Genomic DNA, 17,104 nt, shown 5'->3' on the forward strand with positions numbered 1-17,104 from the left:
TTCCCTCACATGGCCATTTCCTCCCTGCCTGACAGGGACATGCCTATCAAGGACACGCATTATTTGTTCCTTGAACAAGCTCCACTTTTCATTTGTGCCTTTCCCTGACAGTTTCTGTTCCCATCTTATGCGCCTTAATTCTTGCATAATCGCATCATAATTACCCCTCCCCCAATTATAAACCTTGCCCTGCCGTCTGGCCCTATCCCTCTCCATTGCAATAGTGAAAGACACCGAATTGTGGTCACTAGCTCCAAAGTGCTCTCCCACAAACAAATCTAACACTTGGCCCGGTTCATTACCCAGTACCAAATCCAATGTGGCCCCCCCTCTTGTCGGCCTATCCACATATTGTGTCAGGAAACCCTCCTGCACACACTGTACAAAAACTGTCCCATCCGAACTGTTCAAAGAACAAGAACAAAGAACAAAGAAATGTACAGCACAGGAACAGGCCCTTCGGCCCTCCAAGCCCTTCCAAAATGTTCGACCTATAGAGGTTCCAATCAATATTTGGAAAGTTAAAGTCACCCATGCCAACTACCCTGAGACATCCACACCTATCAATAATCTGTTTTTCAATTTCTTCCTCCGCATCTGTAGTACTATTTGGGGGCCTATAGAAAACTCCTAACAATGTGACCGCTCTTTTCGTATTTCTAACTTCGGCCCATATTACCTCAGATGGCAGATCCCCTTCAAACTGCCTTTCTGCAGCCGTTAAACTATCCTTGATTAACAATGCTACTCCTCCACCTCTTTTACCACCTTCCCTACTCTTACTGAAACATCTATACCCCGGAACTTCCAACAACCATTCTTGTCCCTATTCTAACCATGTCTCTGTAATGGCTACAACATCGTAGTCCCAAGTACCAATCCACGCTCCAAGTTCACCTACCTTATTCCGGATGCTCCTTGCATTGAAGTAGACACACTTCAACCCACCTTTCTATCTGCCGGTACACTCCTGCGACCTTGATACCCTCCTCAGTACCTCACTACTCTCGACACTGGCTTCTGGACTACAGCTCGTTTTCCCAGGCCCCTGACAAATTAGTTTAAACCCCCCCCGAAGAGCCGTAGCAAATTTCCCTCCCAGGATATTGGTGCCCCTCTGGTTCAGGTGCAGACCGTCCTGTCTGTACAGGTCCCACCTTCCCCAGAATGTGCTCCAATTATCCACGTACCTGAAACCCTCCCTCCTACACCATCCCTGCAGCCACGTGTTTATCTGCACTCTCTCCCTGTTCCTCGCCTCACTGGCACGTGGCACCGGCAACAAACCAGAGATGACAACATGGTTTGTCCTGGCTCTCAGCTTCCACCCTAGCTGCCTAATTTCCTGTTTTAAATCTCTGTCCCTTCTCTTACCTATGTCGTTGGTACCGATGTGTACCACAATTTGTGACTGCTCCCCCTCCCCTTTAAGGATTCTGAAAACACGGTCCGAGACATCACGGACCCTGACACTCGGGAGGCAACATACCATCCGTAGTCTCTTTCGCTGCCACAGAACTGTCCCTCTAACTATTGAGTCCCCAATAACTATTGCTCTCCTGCTCTCCTTCCTTCCCTTCTGAACCACAGGGACAGACTCAGTGCTGGAGATCTGGTCACCGTAGCTTACCACTGGTAGGTTGTCCCCCTCAACAGTATCCAAAACGGTATACTTGTTACCGAGGGGAACGACCACAGAGGTCCCCTGCACTGACTGCTTCCTCCCAGCCCCTCTCACCGTCACCCGTCTATCTTGATTCTTACGGAGTAACTACATCCCTGAAGCTACTATCTTTGACCACCTCTGCCTCCCGAATGATCCGAAGTTCATCCAGCTCCAGCTCCAGTTCCCTAACGCGGTTTCTGAGGAGCTGAAGATGGGTGCACTTCCCACAGGTGAAATCTGCAGGGACTGACGGCATCCCTCACCTCAAACATTCTGCAGGAGGAACATTGCACTGCCTTCCCTGCGATCCCCTCTAGATAAAAAAAGAAAAAGAAAGAAAGCGCTTACCTGTTATTCACTCTACCCCTTAGGTTAAAGGAGGTGGAAGGGTGGGGGACACTACAAGTGTAGTGTCTAGGGTTTAGAAACTGCCCAACTTAAATACAGGTAAAAATAAAACACTTAACCAGCAACCACTGCGCCCCACACGAGAACAGCAATCAGCTGTTATGGGCCTGCGCAAACAGTTTATATCTTTACTACTTACCCAGCAGTCACTCTGTCCTCACTCCGACCAGATTCAGCTGGAAACTCCCAACAGTAAGTTTTTAAAAGAATTTTACTCCCCTTCTCAGCAAGCACTCACTCAGCAACCACTGCGCCCCACACGATAACACAGCAGGGAAAAGAAAACCTACTTACCAGTCACCAGCCAATCACTTACCTGCAGGCTGTGACGTCACGGTTCAACTTCTTTCTACTTCTACCTGCCGTCGAGTCTCTCTCTTGATCTTTACTCGGCTGGGATCCTTACAGTGATTGTCTTTTTTTTTGGGTTAGAGGAGGAGGTAGGGAGGGAAACACTGAAGAAGTGTTTCGGGTTCAACTGTCACTTGACAACAGCTCCTCCACAAATCACCATCAAGATACGGTGACCGCAATGCACTGATGCAAATTTTCCCCGCAACAGCCAATCAGCAGCTCTGCTCTACTGCCCTCTCCTGGATGCTTGCCTTCACTTGAACACCTAGGGTGTCTTGCTCAGGTACACTTTCTGGATGCATAATAGTCACAGGGAATATGAATATGAAGAAAACCTTGGAAATTGCTTTCATTGAAATGGAAGTGATTAACGTAGATTTGATAGATGTTTAAAGTTATGAAGGAGCGGATGGAGCAGATGGAAAAGGACGTTCAACGATTGAGGAGTCTAGAACAAGAGACATTAATGCAAGATTTTAAATATAAGATATTTTAGTCAGATTTAGTTCTGAAGAGTTGCGAGCCTGTGGCATGCACTACTAGAATTAGTGTTTGAAGCATCAACCACCTCAGCATTTAAGCATAAATGTTTGAAAGCACAGAGCATGAAGGAAGAGAGCAACCACATGTGATTAAGACTTCCGTTCAAGGAGGACTTTTGTTTTAAATTTTACAGTACCCAATTATTTTTTTCCAATCAATTTCGTGTGGCCAGTCCATGTACCCTGCGCACCTTTGGGTTATGGGGGTGAAACCCATGCAGACACGGGGAGAATGTGCAAACTCCACACGGACAGTGACCCAGGGCCAGGATTCGAACCTGGGTCCTCAGCGCCATAGGCAGCAGTGCTAACCACTGTGCCACCGTGCTGCCCTAGTTCAAGGAGGATTAATGCCAATTTAATCTGGTTGTACCAAAGAGCCTGTTTTCGTTTTGTGATTTCTATGTAGTTGTAGGTTTTTTCAAAAATGTGAACCTTGCAGCTTATAGAAAGGTTTCACCCAACCTGTCAAGGCTGGATTTCAGCTCTGATCTGAGAGATGAAACGGAAGTCATGTATTTAGCCTGTCACAATCTCTGCCTTGCCTAGCAATAAAAAAGTGGGTGGAATTTAATCTAGGTGATGGGAGTTTTGTTGGACAGCTAGAGAGCCAGGGAGAGCCCCGCGTCACCTCCTTTTGAGGAAGGGTCACTGTATTAATTCCCATTTGTGGCCGGTGGCGGGCCTTACCCAGGATCCATCTCAGAGGCCGGCAGCTCATCATTACCATCAGCGCCATCAGGGGAGCTGTGGTAGCTGCCAGTAATATACCCACCAGAGGCCAGGATCTGCAAAAGACCTAGGCCACAGGGTGAGCGAGGCTGGAATGAGGGTTGAGGAGACAGGCATTGACTAGAGGGTGCCTGGGGAGTCGGAGGAAAGAGCCAGGGGGTTGGTTCTCCATGGGCCCACCTTTTTACCCCCAGCCTTCCTGATGCCACGTCCCTCGATCAGGCACCGAAAGCACCTGATAGTTAAGCCCCTGATCTCTTTACCCCACCCCTCACACCATACCCCGGGAGCCCACAAGCAAACATGACCGCTTTGTGCTTCTTTCCGTGGCAGCAGCAGGATGTGGCTCTTAAGTTGGCATTAACTGAATGTTTAAGGGCCCCAATTGGCCTCTGGGCAGGACCATAAGACAGGAGCAGAGTTAGGCCATTTGGCCCATCAAATCTGCTGCGCCATTCAATGAAATCATGACTGATCTGATATGATAATCCTCCGCTCCACTTTCTCACCTTAGCCCCATAACCCTTGATTCTCTTACTGATTATGTTTATCCCAGCCGTGAACATAGTTAAAGATCCAGCCTCTATGATAAAGAATTCCACAGATTGACTACCCTCTGAGAGATGGCATTCCTCCTCATTTCTGTTTCAAATGGGTGACTCCTTACCCTGAGATTATGCCCTCTGGTTCCTGTTTCTTCCCCAAGAGGAATCAACCTCTCAGCATCGATCATGTCAAGCCCCCAAGAATCCTATATATTTCAATAAGGTCGTCTCTCATTCTTCTAAATTCTAATGACTATACTCAACCTACTCAACCTCTCCTCATCAGAAAATCCCTCCATAACCAGGATGAACCTTCTCTACCAGTATACCTTTCCTTCGATAAGGGGACTAAAACTGTATTCCAGGTGTGGACTAACTACCTTGCAAAATTTTACCGAGACTTCTCTATTTTTATACTCCATTCTCTTTGAAATAAAGGCCAACATCTTATTAGGATGGCTGCCCATGAGCCTTCCACCCCGGTCTTAATTGGGGCAGAGGCGCGAAGGTGGCAGGGTCCTCACTGGGTACCCTCCTGCCTAATTAAATGTCATCCTTTCCTTCAAACAAGCCTCAGGAGAGGACATTAAATTCTGCCCAGCATCCTTCAATCAGCTGTGACTGAACTCTCTCTGTGTGGGCCAGTCGACTGCTGACCTGGAGCAGTATCAATGCCAGCAATCCTCCCACTGGAAAGTTCAAGGAAAACTGAAATGAAGCTAAAAGGGTCATCTATGGGATGGTTTAGCACAGTGAGCTAAACAGCTGGCTTGTAATGCCGAACAAGGCAGCAGCTCGGGTTCAATTCCCATACCGGCCTCCCCGAACAAGTGCCGGAATGTGGCGACTAGGGGCTTTTCACAGTAACTTCATTGAAGCCTACTTGTGACAATAAGCTATTATTATTATTATTATTGTATGTGAGACCCAGACCTTCCGGAGAACTGCAAGTAATGACATTGCTGCACAGGTTTACCAAGGGAGAGGAATGTGGTGTGGAGATGAGTGGGTGTGAAAATAAAAATGTGAACCATAGGGAGTTTCAAACGCATGAGCCAAGTTGGATAGTTTTCAGGTTGTTTGCATGTGCAGGGAGCTAATGTAGTTCACCCATTACCCATGTTTTTTTCCTTGAAAGCTCCTTCTGAAATCATTTGCTGTTTTCCCTGGAACAAAAGCAGATTGTGCTGACCTTTATGATCTATATATATAAATAAGCACTTTAATCAAATGTTGGTTTAAAAACTGTTGATAGATTAAAGAAGACTTTAATATTAATTATCCTGTTTTTAATAAAGTCAAAGATGGAAGAGAAGTGCCAATAAATGCTGAAAATATGATACTTAAATTGCAGTTTGGCATTCATTATCTGTTGGGCGGAGAGATGTGCTGCTGCTTTGGCTTCGAAGTCGTAATGTTTCTCCATGGAGCAGTCAGGCTTCATGTCATTAGGTGATCTCATCATTCCCTGGCTCTTGCTCAGAGAGCCGTCAGTCTGAATGTGGGATCTTATCTCTCTCCCCCCCCCCCTACATTTACACTTAAAATATTGATTTCTTTGAAAGCTGTTTCAAATATTCTTTTTTACTCCTTCATTTAAAAGCTTCCAATCATCCTGGCTTCAGTACAACAAAAATGAATAAGAACCCTGTACTTCTGGTGATTTGTGTATTATTTTGGTGCAGCTCTCGTCCAGCAAGCTCTGGGATGTTTAGATGGTGATCAAAAAAGTAAAACCATAAATTCTGGATGTCAGAAATAAAGCCAGCAAATCTGGGAAGCATAAAGCAGATTGCTCAGTGCCTGAATGAAAATAAGGCCAATCTTCTGGGCTAGCTCAGAGCCAGTGTAGTCAAGGTGAAGAAATCCCTTGACTGGATATTATTTCAACAAACTTGGGGATGCTGGGGGAACATAAAAGAGGTTGAAAGTCAACGTCCAATTCTGTAAAAATAGTTCATATATTTTAACCCTTGGTCTCTCTGTTGCTTTCCCTGTTGTACAATTTTAAATATTTAGCATTACTGTGTCAGTTGTGGTGAAAGATTCCACCTGAGACATTAACCAGTCTTGCTCTTTCAGCTACTGATCACTCTGATATACAGTTCCATCATATTCTGCTTTAATTGCTGAATCTTCTTTTACAATCGACGTGGGTCACGTGGTGACAACATTGATGCAGCAGCAGATTCAGTCTTGCTCTGAATGTGCTGAAAAGCTCCCTTGTCACTGCAATGCATTGTGTGCTTTACAGGAAATTGTTGCATGGGAATCCTCATTTGACTGCATTGCGGCTGAAATGTAAAACCTTAAGAATAAACCATCACAATAGAGCCATTTAATTTTTGCCTAAACTATGATTTCAGACATATCCACACAACGTTTTGGGCGTGATCTGAAATTCTTAATAGTTCTTAATAGTGAATGTGGCTCTAAAGCTGCCATTTGTTGGGGTCAAGATTGCGATCAGCCTGGTGACACTCACTACCTCAGCAGATAACAAAGGATTGACACCCGAGGGTAAGGTACTTCCAGGAGCGATTTCTAATAAATCAATCGGGTTTCCCTGTTTGTGTGTTTGGTACCTACAGGAGAGTTTTTGAATAAAAGGAAAAATATCTAAGTATTAACATCCCCCATTATAAGGCGCTGGCTCCCTTGGGTGTGATACAGTGAATGCTGTGTTTTGTGAATTCATTGAATTTACGTTGGTACAAAGGGTTGCTATGGAAACAAATCAATCTGCAGCTTTGTTCCCTGGAGCAGCAATATACAACATTTTGGAGCTAGGGAATAGATACATGTCAGAGTGAACTACATATGACAATGTGAGAATGTAGGCACTCATCATATATGGAAATTGGAACATTCGCAGATAGCCAGGGGCAGGTTATCCACCTTCCTCCTCTTCCTGGTTGCAGGTGGTATGCAGCCAAAGGAGACCAGGAGCACTGATGGGAGAATAAAAGGAAGTATTTTTTTCACCATTAAACCCGGCTCAGTTTTGAATAACGAAAACAGGAAAATAATGTACTGCAGACTAATCCACAACATGGTGAGATAGCAGGTAAACTGGAATAGGAAAGAGGCTAATATCTTCATTATTAATGAGAAGCAGGCACAAGAGATTGATATCCTAGGCATTTTACATTCAAACCACAGATTCTCTTCCCTGAATCTGTATTTTAATTGAACACAGAAATGCAGTAGCATTCCTTGCAAGCTAGTGGTGCTGGCCTGCCACCAGTTCAAACTAGACATTATGATGTTTTTATCCCATTCTCTCTCTCATTTTCATGCGGAATTAACTGCGTTTTAGTCCGAGCAATTTTGTATTTTCAGTCATAATTCAATTGCCAGCTTATTTCCATTACTATTTGTGGGTTTTTTCTCTGCTTAGTACACTATCTCTTTGTAATTTTACTAGCTGGAGGCAGCATTTAGGGGGGGGGGGGGGTGGCCGGGGGGGAGCCCTGGAACATCAGAAAAAAATGTGTCTGACCAATTCTCTCCTCCGGCCACATTTTGCAGGGTCAGGCTAGATGGCAGCCTGCCTGGCAGCAAGAAGCCAATTAAGGTCATTGAACACCAATTAACCGGCATTTTCTAGGGCAATGACTGTTTGCCAGAGGAGCAATGTCTTCAGCTCGAGAGGGTGGATAGAGTGTCATGAAATTCATTTGCAGTTATCTTTAAATGAACAAATAGGTTTCGCACATCTGCGACCAGGGGATGAGATGAGAGTGACGGTCCTTGACATCAAGACCCCCAATCTAATGGGGAAGTTTCTAAGTGCCATTTGTGGCAGATTTTGCTGGGAATTTCTCACCGGCTCTGTCGGTGAGTTCCCCATCGCTATCTAACCACATTTTGCCCCTGGGGAGTTTCTCATCGGGCTAGCCCACAGTTAAGGTCTGATTGAATAGCTACGCTGCACCCAAAAAGCACTTGTAAAGTGACTGATAGAAGCAAGGAGACCACGCTCCTCGGATCTCTCTGGCTTGCAACGCCTCGTGAGATCTAACGCGATCTCGTGAGATGTTGCAATGTGACCCCCGCCCATTGTGGATGGGATCACTTTTGGCAAATCTGCATATTAGAGTGAGACAGCTAGTCTCACTTTAATATGCAGTTTCCTTAGGTACCCGAGGCGTTGGGATCTGTCCCCTTTGCTTCGGAGACCTCAGGCGAGCACCGCTCAGTACCGTTCCCTGAGCAGACTGTCAGAGTCATCTGGCAGAACGCCTCATCACCAGAACTTTCAAACAAGCACCAAGACCTAGCCTGGCTGGTGGTGAGAAGGGCCCTCCCTGTCACATTCTTCATGTACACCCGAAGGCTCAGCACCATTGCACGCTGCCCTCGGAGTGGCTGTGGGAGAAATGAGACGGTCACCCACCTCCTTGTGGAATGTGCCTTTGCAAAGAAGGTCTGGAGAGAGATGCAGTGGTACTTGTCAAGGTTCATCCCGAGCAGCTCTGTGACACAGGACTCTGTGCTCTACGGACTGTTTCCAGGGACACACACCTAGACAAACATCAACTGCTGCTGGAAGGTCATCAACTCGGTGAAAGACGCTCTTTGGTCTGCCCGAAACTTACTGATCTTCCAGTGCAAAGAATTGTCCTCGACCGAGTGTTGCAGACTGGCACATTCCAAGGTCCAATACTACGTGCTGAGGGATGCACTCAAGCTTGGGGCAGCTGCCGCCATGGCGCAATGGGGAAAGAACACTGTGTAAGGTCTTTCCAGCAAATGTAGACCGAGGGGTGGGTAACAGTGTAAACCCCCCCAGTCTGCACCACCAACACGCCAATGTATAAAAGAAACATGACAATGTAAATATTTAAGAAGGAATTGTAACGTAAAGAGTGATATGTGTGTAATATTATCAAAATTGAATGGAAGAAAGTCAAGGGAATGTGTAACTCTGATGGAAATGTACAGTCAAGACAATTCCAAATGTTCTGTAATGTTTATGATAGATTTTATGAATAAAGTATATTTTTTGGAAAAAAAAAACTGGTCTCCACAAACGAGGACCAGACGGCACGGCACTTGTGGGTGTCTCCCAGGGGTTGGAGGTCCCCAGGTGCATGACCTTTGGGCACTGCTGATGCTACCTGGCCCCTCGGATGGCGTGTTTGATCTTCTCCAGGTGGAGAAATTCCGAGAGGTCAGCGAGCCAGTCTGCAGTTGTGGGTGGTGCTGATCGGCAACCGAGCAGGATTCTCCGGCGTGCGATTGCGAAAGCGAAAGCTAGGAGGTCATCCCTCTTCCCCATCTATAGCTCTGACTGCTCTGATACCCCGAAGGTTGCCACATTTGGGCATGGCTTCACCCTCACTCCCACAACCTTGGACATTGCCTCGGAGAAGGCTGTCCATAATGCAAGTTTGGGACATGCCCAGAACATGTGGGTGTGGTTGTCGGGCCCCTCTGGCACCGTTCACATTTGTCCTCCACCTCAGGGAAGAACCTGCTCATTCGGGTTCTTGTCAGGTATGCTCTGTGTACCACTTTGAACTGCATGAGGCCGAGCCTCGTGCAGGAGGAGGTGGAGTTGGCCCTGCTCAGTGCTTCACTCCAGAGTCCTCACCCCACTTCTGTCCCCAGTTCATCCTCCCATTTCCATCTGGTCTCGTCCAGTAGCTGTCGGGATATTTTCCCACAGAGTCCCCCCTCCTTACAGTCCGTGTCCACCAGGTCCTCTGATAGTGTGGTCTCCGGGGACCAGGGGTACCCTGCTGTCTCTTTGCAGAGGAAGTGCTTTATTTGCAGGTGTCTCATTTCCTGTCCTGTCGGCAGATTCCATTCCTCCGTCAGTTCGTTCAGTGTCGCTAGTCTGTGCCCTATGTAAAAGTCCCTAACTGTTAGCGTTCCCCCGGCCTGTCTCCATTTTTTAAAGGTGGTGTCTGGCATGGCGGGCGGGAATCTGTGGTTACCGCAGATGGGGCCCATAGGGGACATCTTGGTTAACCCGAAGTGCTGTCTTAGTTGGCCCTGTATTTTCAGTGTGGCCGCTGCCACTGGGGTGGATGTGTATTTCGTCAAGGGGAATGGGAGTGCTGCCATGGCTAGGGCTCGGAGGGTTGTTCCCTTGCAGGAGGCCTTCTCCATCCGCACCCACTCTAAGGTGGGTACGTGCACCCATCCCCTCACTCTTCCTGCTGTTGCTGCCCAGTGATAGTATTGTAAGTTTGGCAGTGCCAGGCCTCCCTTGATTTTCCTCCTTTGCAGTATTGTTTTAGGGACTCTTGGATTCCCCCCCCCCTCCCCCCTCCACACACGCAAATACCATGATTACGCTATCTACATTTTGGAAGAAGGTCTTGGGGATGAAGATTGATATGGACCTAAACAAGAAGAGGAACCTCTTCAGCACGTTCATATTGATGTTTGCACTCTCCCCGCCAGGGAGCGTGGCAGTGCGCCCACCTCTGTAGGTCCTTTCTAACTTCTACCACCAGGCTGGTCGGGTTCCACATGTGGATCTGTGTCCAGTCCCTGGCTATTTGGACCCCTGGGTATCGGAATCTATTTTGCGCTATTTCAAACGGGAGCTCTTCCAGCTCTGTCCCTCCCTCATTTGGGTTTACTGGGAATCCCTCACTCTTGCCCAGGTTGTGTTTGTAACCCAAGAAGGTTCCAAATGCTTTCAGGATCCGCATGATTGCTTTCAGTCCTTCCTGTGGCTTTGTGACGTACAAGAGCAGGTCACCGCATAGAGTGAGACTCTGTGCTCTCTGTCTCCCCTTTGGATGCCCTTCCAGCTTTTCGTGAGACGGCTATCACCAGGGGTTCAATTGCTAATGCTAACAGGAGTGGGGACAATGGGCATCCCTACCTTGTGCCTCTTTGTAGCTGGAAATATTCAGAGCTGGTGCTGTTCGAATGCTTCTTGGGAGCATTGTACAAGAGTCACACCCAGGTGGTGAATCCTGCTCCTAGCCCAAACCATTCTAGTACCTCGAGGAGGCACTTCCATTCGACTCTGTCGAAGGCCTTTTCTGCGTCCAGGAAGACAATCATCTCTTGTGTTCTTTCCCAGGGGTGGGTTGGCGGGGGGGGGGTCATTATTACATTCAACAGCCGCCTGATGTTCGCTGTGAGTTGCTCACCCTTGACCAAGCCCGTTTGGTCCTCAACAACCACCTCTGGTACACTGTTCTCCAGTTTTAGCCAGTACCTTTGCGAGTATTTTCACATCCACGTTTAGCAGCGCAATGGGCCTATATGATCTGCATTCCGTCGGGTCCATGTCTTTTTTGGGTATTTTTTGAAATTGTGGCCTGTGCTAGTATTGAAGGCAAAGTGTCCCTTGCTAGCAAGTCTGCGAACATGTCCCTTAAATGTGGGGCCAGGTCCGCTGCGGATTTTGTATAGAAGTCTGCCGGGAACCGATCCGGTCCCGGTGCCTTCCCCGCCTGCATGGTGCTGATGCTCTCCATGATTCCTCCCAGATCTATTGGTGCTTCCAGCTCCCTCCATCTGTCTTCCCCCACAACTGGTATTTCCAGTCCTTCGAGCAACTGTTTCATCCCCGTGACCCCGTCAGGTGGCTCAGAGGTGTATAACCCTCAGTAGAAGGTCTCAAATGCTCAGTTAACCTCTTTTGGGTCCGCTCCCAATCTGCCTCTGCTGTATTTTACCTGCGCCATTTTCCTTGTGGCTGCCTGCTTTCTCAGCTGGTGAGCCAATCGGCAGCCAGACTTTTCTCCGTGTTCATAAAAGGTCCCCCGTGTTTGGTGGAGTTGGTGCACTGCTTTCCTGGTGGATAGCAGGTTAAAGTCCATTTGTAGCTTTTTCCTCTCCACCAGCAGCTCTACAGCTGGGGCTTCAGAGTACTTTCTGTCGACCCTCCGGATGGAGACGATCAGTTGTTGCCTGGCCTGCCTCTCTTCTCTATCTTTATGCGCCTTATAGGCTATAATTTCCCCTCTGATCACAGCCTTCAGTGCCTCCCAGAACGTGGAGGGTGAGACCTCCCTGTTCCAGTTGTTAGTTACGTAGTCGCCTCTGGCCTGTGTTGTTTTCTGGCAGAAGGCCTTGTCGGCAAGGAGGTCCGTGTCCAGCCTCCATGTCGGCACTGGGCACGGCTCGTCTCCAACCTCACATCCACGTAATGCGGAGCGTGATCGGAGATGACTATCGCGGAGCATTCCACTCCTATGATTCCTGGAAGCACCGATTTCCCCACTGCAGAGAAGGCGATCCGGGTGTACACTTTGTGCACCTGTGAGAGGAACGAGAATTCCTTTTCTCCCGGGTGGAGGAATCTGAGGCCCCTGATCTAACCCGAGTGACGTTCGATAGCATTGTGTTTCTCGGCGCTGTGAGTTTTAAGGGAATTTGGCTTTGTGGAAGGGAGGGAAGCAGCAGAGACAGCTGATTGGATAGTATTGATTTTCTCTTACAGAAGTCCATGGGCTCCTTGCACTTGTTGGGTGAAGGAGATAGGTGGACCAGAGTGATTTAAAAGGATGGCGTGCAATTGGGAAAAGAATAGAGGTTATCTTTGCATTTCAGTCAGATTCTGGAATAGTGAGGAGCTTCAGCAAATGAAAGCAGTTACCCTCTCAACGTGGGTTAGGGCTTGTTGGAGTGGGGGGGGGGGGGGGGGGGGGCGCGGGAGTGTCGGGGGTCACTTTGGGAGCTCCAGGGATCAGGATGCCATTGAAAAATGGCGCCTCGATCTCTCACTACACTGAGGAGTTCTGGCAAGCAGTGTTCCTCAGTGCAGAAAACAGGGCTGTGTGCGTTCCATGCTGAGGCCTCCGATCTAACCTGAGTGACGTTCGATAGCGTTGTATTTCTCGGCGCTGTGAGCGCTGGGAAACGTGCGGCTAAACACGCTCGCTGTGGGACTTTGTTCCCATTTAGCTCAATCGCGCCCTTAGAATTATTTTCATCACTAGGGGTGTTGAACTCAAGGACCAGACCTGCTCTTCCGAGACTGGGCCGCCATTTTGAATGGTGCCCTGATCTCTTAAGTGAGCTTGAGGATCCGCCATACCACCCCCCCCCCCCCCCAAGTGATGACACCCAGCTATGGAGTCACTGAGGGGCCCCTTTTTCAGGCCTTCTTGCACCCTTTTCCTTCTAGGACCCCCCCCCCCTTTCCCCCCCCCCCCCAACACATTTCAGAGGCCCATTTATACCCACCCAGCATCCCCCACCCTCCTTTCATGGGCATGGCTCCCGTTAGGCCCTGATCTTTGGCTGTGCCACTCTAGCACTCAGGCACCCCATCCACCACCTTAAACATTAATTCCTTCCACTATTGGAGCACATTTGCAGTAGTGTACACCATCTGTAAATTGCGTTGCACATCTTGTGCAGCATACTTCCTAACCCATGACCTCCACCACCTAGAAGGATAAAGACAGCAGATGCATGGGAATACCACTGCCTGCAAGTTTCCCTCCAAGCCACACACATTCCTGACTTGTAACTATATTTCCTATGTTAAGGGTGAATGCATCCTCTTCTTGTGCTAGGCTTAGCCTCATTCCATTTAAAGTAATACACAGCGCGCATATGATGGTGGCCTGAATGAGCAGGTTTTTTGAGGGGGTGGAGGATAGGTGTGGGCAGTTCACTGGGAGGTGGGGAGGGGGGTATGGCGCGAACCATGTCCACATGTTTTGGGCCTGACCAAAGTTGGAGGGATTAGGCAGGGGTTCGCTGATGTGGTGTCTGAGGTGCTGAGGGTTAAGGTGGTCCCGAGTCCAGAATTGGCAATTTTTGGAGTGTCAGAAGACCTGGGAGTCCAGGAGGTGAGAGAGACCGGCGCTTTGGCCTTTGCTTCCCTGGTAGCCCGAGACGGATCCTGTAGGGATGGAGGGACTTGGAACCGCTGAAACCGGGGGTGTGGATAAGCAACCTCGCGGGATTCCTTTGGCTGGAAAAAAATCAAGTTCTCCTTGAGAGGATCGGTGGAGGGGTTTGCCCGGAGATGGAAACCATTTATCGACTTCTTCCAGGATAGTTAAGAAGTCGGGAGTGGGGTTAAAAAAGGAGGCAAAGTGGGTGGGGATACGGCAGGGAGGGTGGGGCGAGGGGGTGTTGGTTATTTATTTGTTATGAAATTTCCTGTTTGTTCTCTTCTTGGTTTTGGTTGTGTTTGATGTGTGTATATATATATATATATATATATATATATATAAAATGTCTTAATAACAATTAAAAAGAAAATTACATTTCCTATGTTGCAGCGGTTGATGAAAGTGGCCCAGCATCATGTTCTCGAGGGTGATTAGGGACGGACAACAAATGCTTGCCTTTCTAGCCTTGGTCACTCCCCATAAAAGAATAAAAAATAAATGAAGTGCTTCCTTGCAGATGAAAATACCTGATTGTTCTGGATGTTAGGATTTGCTTGCTGGTCCCAGCATTGATGGCACACCTCCATCTTATGGCTCCCTCTCCCTTGCTATATGCTTGAGTGGCACACATCATTCGTGGAGGGGCTGCCAGCTGCTCTTCTTGTCCTTTCCACGTCCGGTGCCTGCACATCCCAGCCCTACTTGAATGTGCTCCCACAGGCGTCTTCTTAATTAGCCACCTCCAGGAAGATTGTACTCATATCCTGTCATTCGCTCTTCCGGTTCCCAAGCTGGAATTCATCCTGGCTGTGCATGGGATCAGCACGCTAATGGCAAAACTCAACTTCCCGTGTCGATGGAGCGATCTTGCGTTCAAATTAGCTAGGCTGAGTGATCATTTCTTCATTGTTTTTGCATGTTAGATTTCTATGGTTCAGCCTTATTAACTCAACAATGAGTAACATTGGCCACATCAATACCAGACTAAACTAATGAACAGGATTATTCAGAGGCAATTGTGAGCAGTAGCAGCAGTAACTGCCAGCTGTCAAAGCCATTTCAAATAACACAGTAGCTTTGAAGCAGTTCATGAAAGGTTAAACAGATAAACCAGGCAACCAAAGTCTTTTTGAAAATACAAAACTGTTGCCAGCCGATGGCCATCTGTTTAGATTGTAATGTTACTTTATAGTTTGGTGGAACATGTCAGTTGTTTCCATCATTTAGTTGACTGTTTTCTCAAATGCTTATGTGTGCAGGTCATCAAAAATATTGGCTTCACTGGCTTTTTTGCTGACCGACTTCAGACAATGTTAGGAGAAGAGAAGCAAACTTCCCAGTATGCAATTTCAGAAGCCATTTTGAACCAACTTTCTTGAAATAACCTAATTTTGAAGCAAAGTAAACTAGTACAAATAAACTACAAAGAAAAGAATGCTGTAGTTTACCCACAACATCTACATTTTAAAAAATAAATTTAGAGTACCCAATTATATTCTTTCCAATTAAGGGTCAATTTTAGCGTAGCCAATCCACCTAACCTGCACATCTTTGGGTTGTGGGGGTGAAACCCACGCAGACAAGGGGAGAATGTGCAAACTCCACACGGACAGTGACCCAGGGCCGGGATTCGAACTCGGGTCCTCAGCGCCGTAGTCCCAGTGTTAACCACTGCGCCACATGCCGCCCCATAACATCAACATTTAACCGACTTCTCAGCATGGGAAGAGAGGATACCGAGAGATTAGGTGAAAAGGCAGGAAAACTGGAAGGCAAAGACAAACTATGAAATTAAATTATCATAGAACATAAGACTAAATAGTAAAATGTTTTGTAGGCACATCAATGAAATAGGATGGCAATGATGGGAATATAGCCATTAAGGGGTAGACAGGATAATGCAGGTATCGATGGCATTAGCATTGGTGTTTACCAGGGAGATAGAACAGATGGACATGACATTGAATGATTAGATGAATGATGAGAGAAGTGCAGCTAAAATAGAAAAGGGAAAGTATTGAAGAAACTAAACAAACTTAAAATGGATAAGCTCTTGGTCCAGATGGATTGCACCCATGTATTTTAAAAGAATCCAGTGAAGAGATAGCAGAGACATTACTGCTCTGCAGTTTAGTAATTCACTTGAAAAAGATGTAGAACTAGAAGACTGGTGGACAGCTAATGTAATTCCTAGCTGTAGGCAGACCATATCTAAGCAATTGCAGACCAGTCAGCTTAATATCGGTGGTAGGAAAAAAAAATTGAAACAAATTTTAAAAAGAGATTAGAAAACATCTAGAAATGAAAAATATAATAACTAACAATCAGCATGGATTTTCAAAGGGAAAATTTTGCTTGGCCAAAACTATTGAATTTTTTAAGGATTTAACGGAGAGTAAACAATGGTAATGTAGTGGATGTCATTTATCTGGATCTTCAAAAGGCCTTTGATACGGTGCCCCATACTAGAGTAATAAATAAGGTCGAAAATATGGAGTCAGGGAACAATGGATTGCTAGCTGTCTTCAAGATAGAAGGCAATGGGGGTGAATAGAATGGAGAAGGTGGGAAGTTCCACAAGGATTGGTGCTGGGACTGCTGTTGCTCACAATTTACATTAATGATTTGGACTTTAGAATCAAAAATCAGAAATTTTCTGACGATTCCAAATTGTGTATGTTGGGAGGGTGGGGGAGGGAGGGCAGTGTGGTGGGATGGAATGGTCTATACAGAGGGGGACTATAACAATTTACAGGAGACCCATTAATAAACTTCCAGAATGGGGCAATAATTGGCAAATGAAGTTTACCAAAGATAAATGGGAGGTAATACCATTTGTTAGGAAGAATAGAGAAATCACTTATTACTTGAAAAGTGCAAATCTTGGCAGGGTAGAGGAACAAAGGGATCTCAGAATACAGATATGCCAGCTATTAAAAATTGCACCACAGATCAGGAAGGCCATAAATAAAGCAAACCAAGCACAGAGTTTTATTTGTAGAATTGCAAAATAGGGAAATAAAGATAAAA

At 46.9% G+C, this 17,104-nt stretch overlaps 1 protein-coding gene across 4 annotated transcripts in view; it reads left to right on the top strand.

Annotated features, from left to right (window-relative positions):
* The window catches only part of LOC140426372 (tetratricopeptide repeat protein 7A-like), a 515,720-nt gene that overhangs the window by 187,994 nt on the left and 310,622 nt on the right, over nt 1-17,104 (top strand). The gene's annotated exons all lie outside the window — the stretch shown is intronic.

This window comes from Scyliorhinus torazame, chromosome 1 (assembly GCF_047496885.1).
Source record: "Scyliorhinus torazame isolate Kashiwa2021f chromosome 1, sScyTor2.1, whole genome shotgun sequence".
NCBI lineage: Eukaryota > Metazoa > Chordata > Chondrichthyes > Carcharhiniformes > Scyliorhinidae > Scyliorhinus > Scyliorhinus torazame.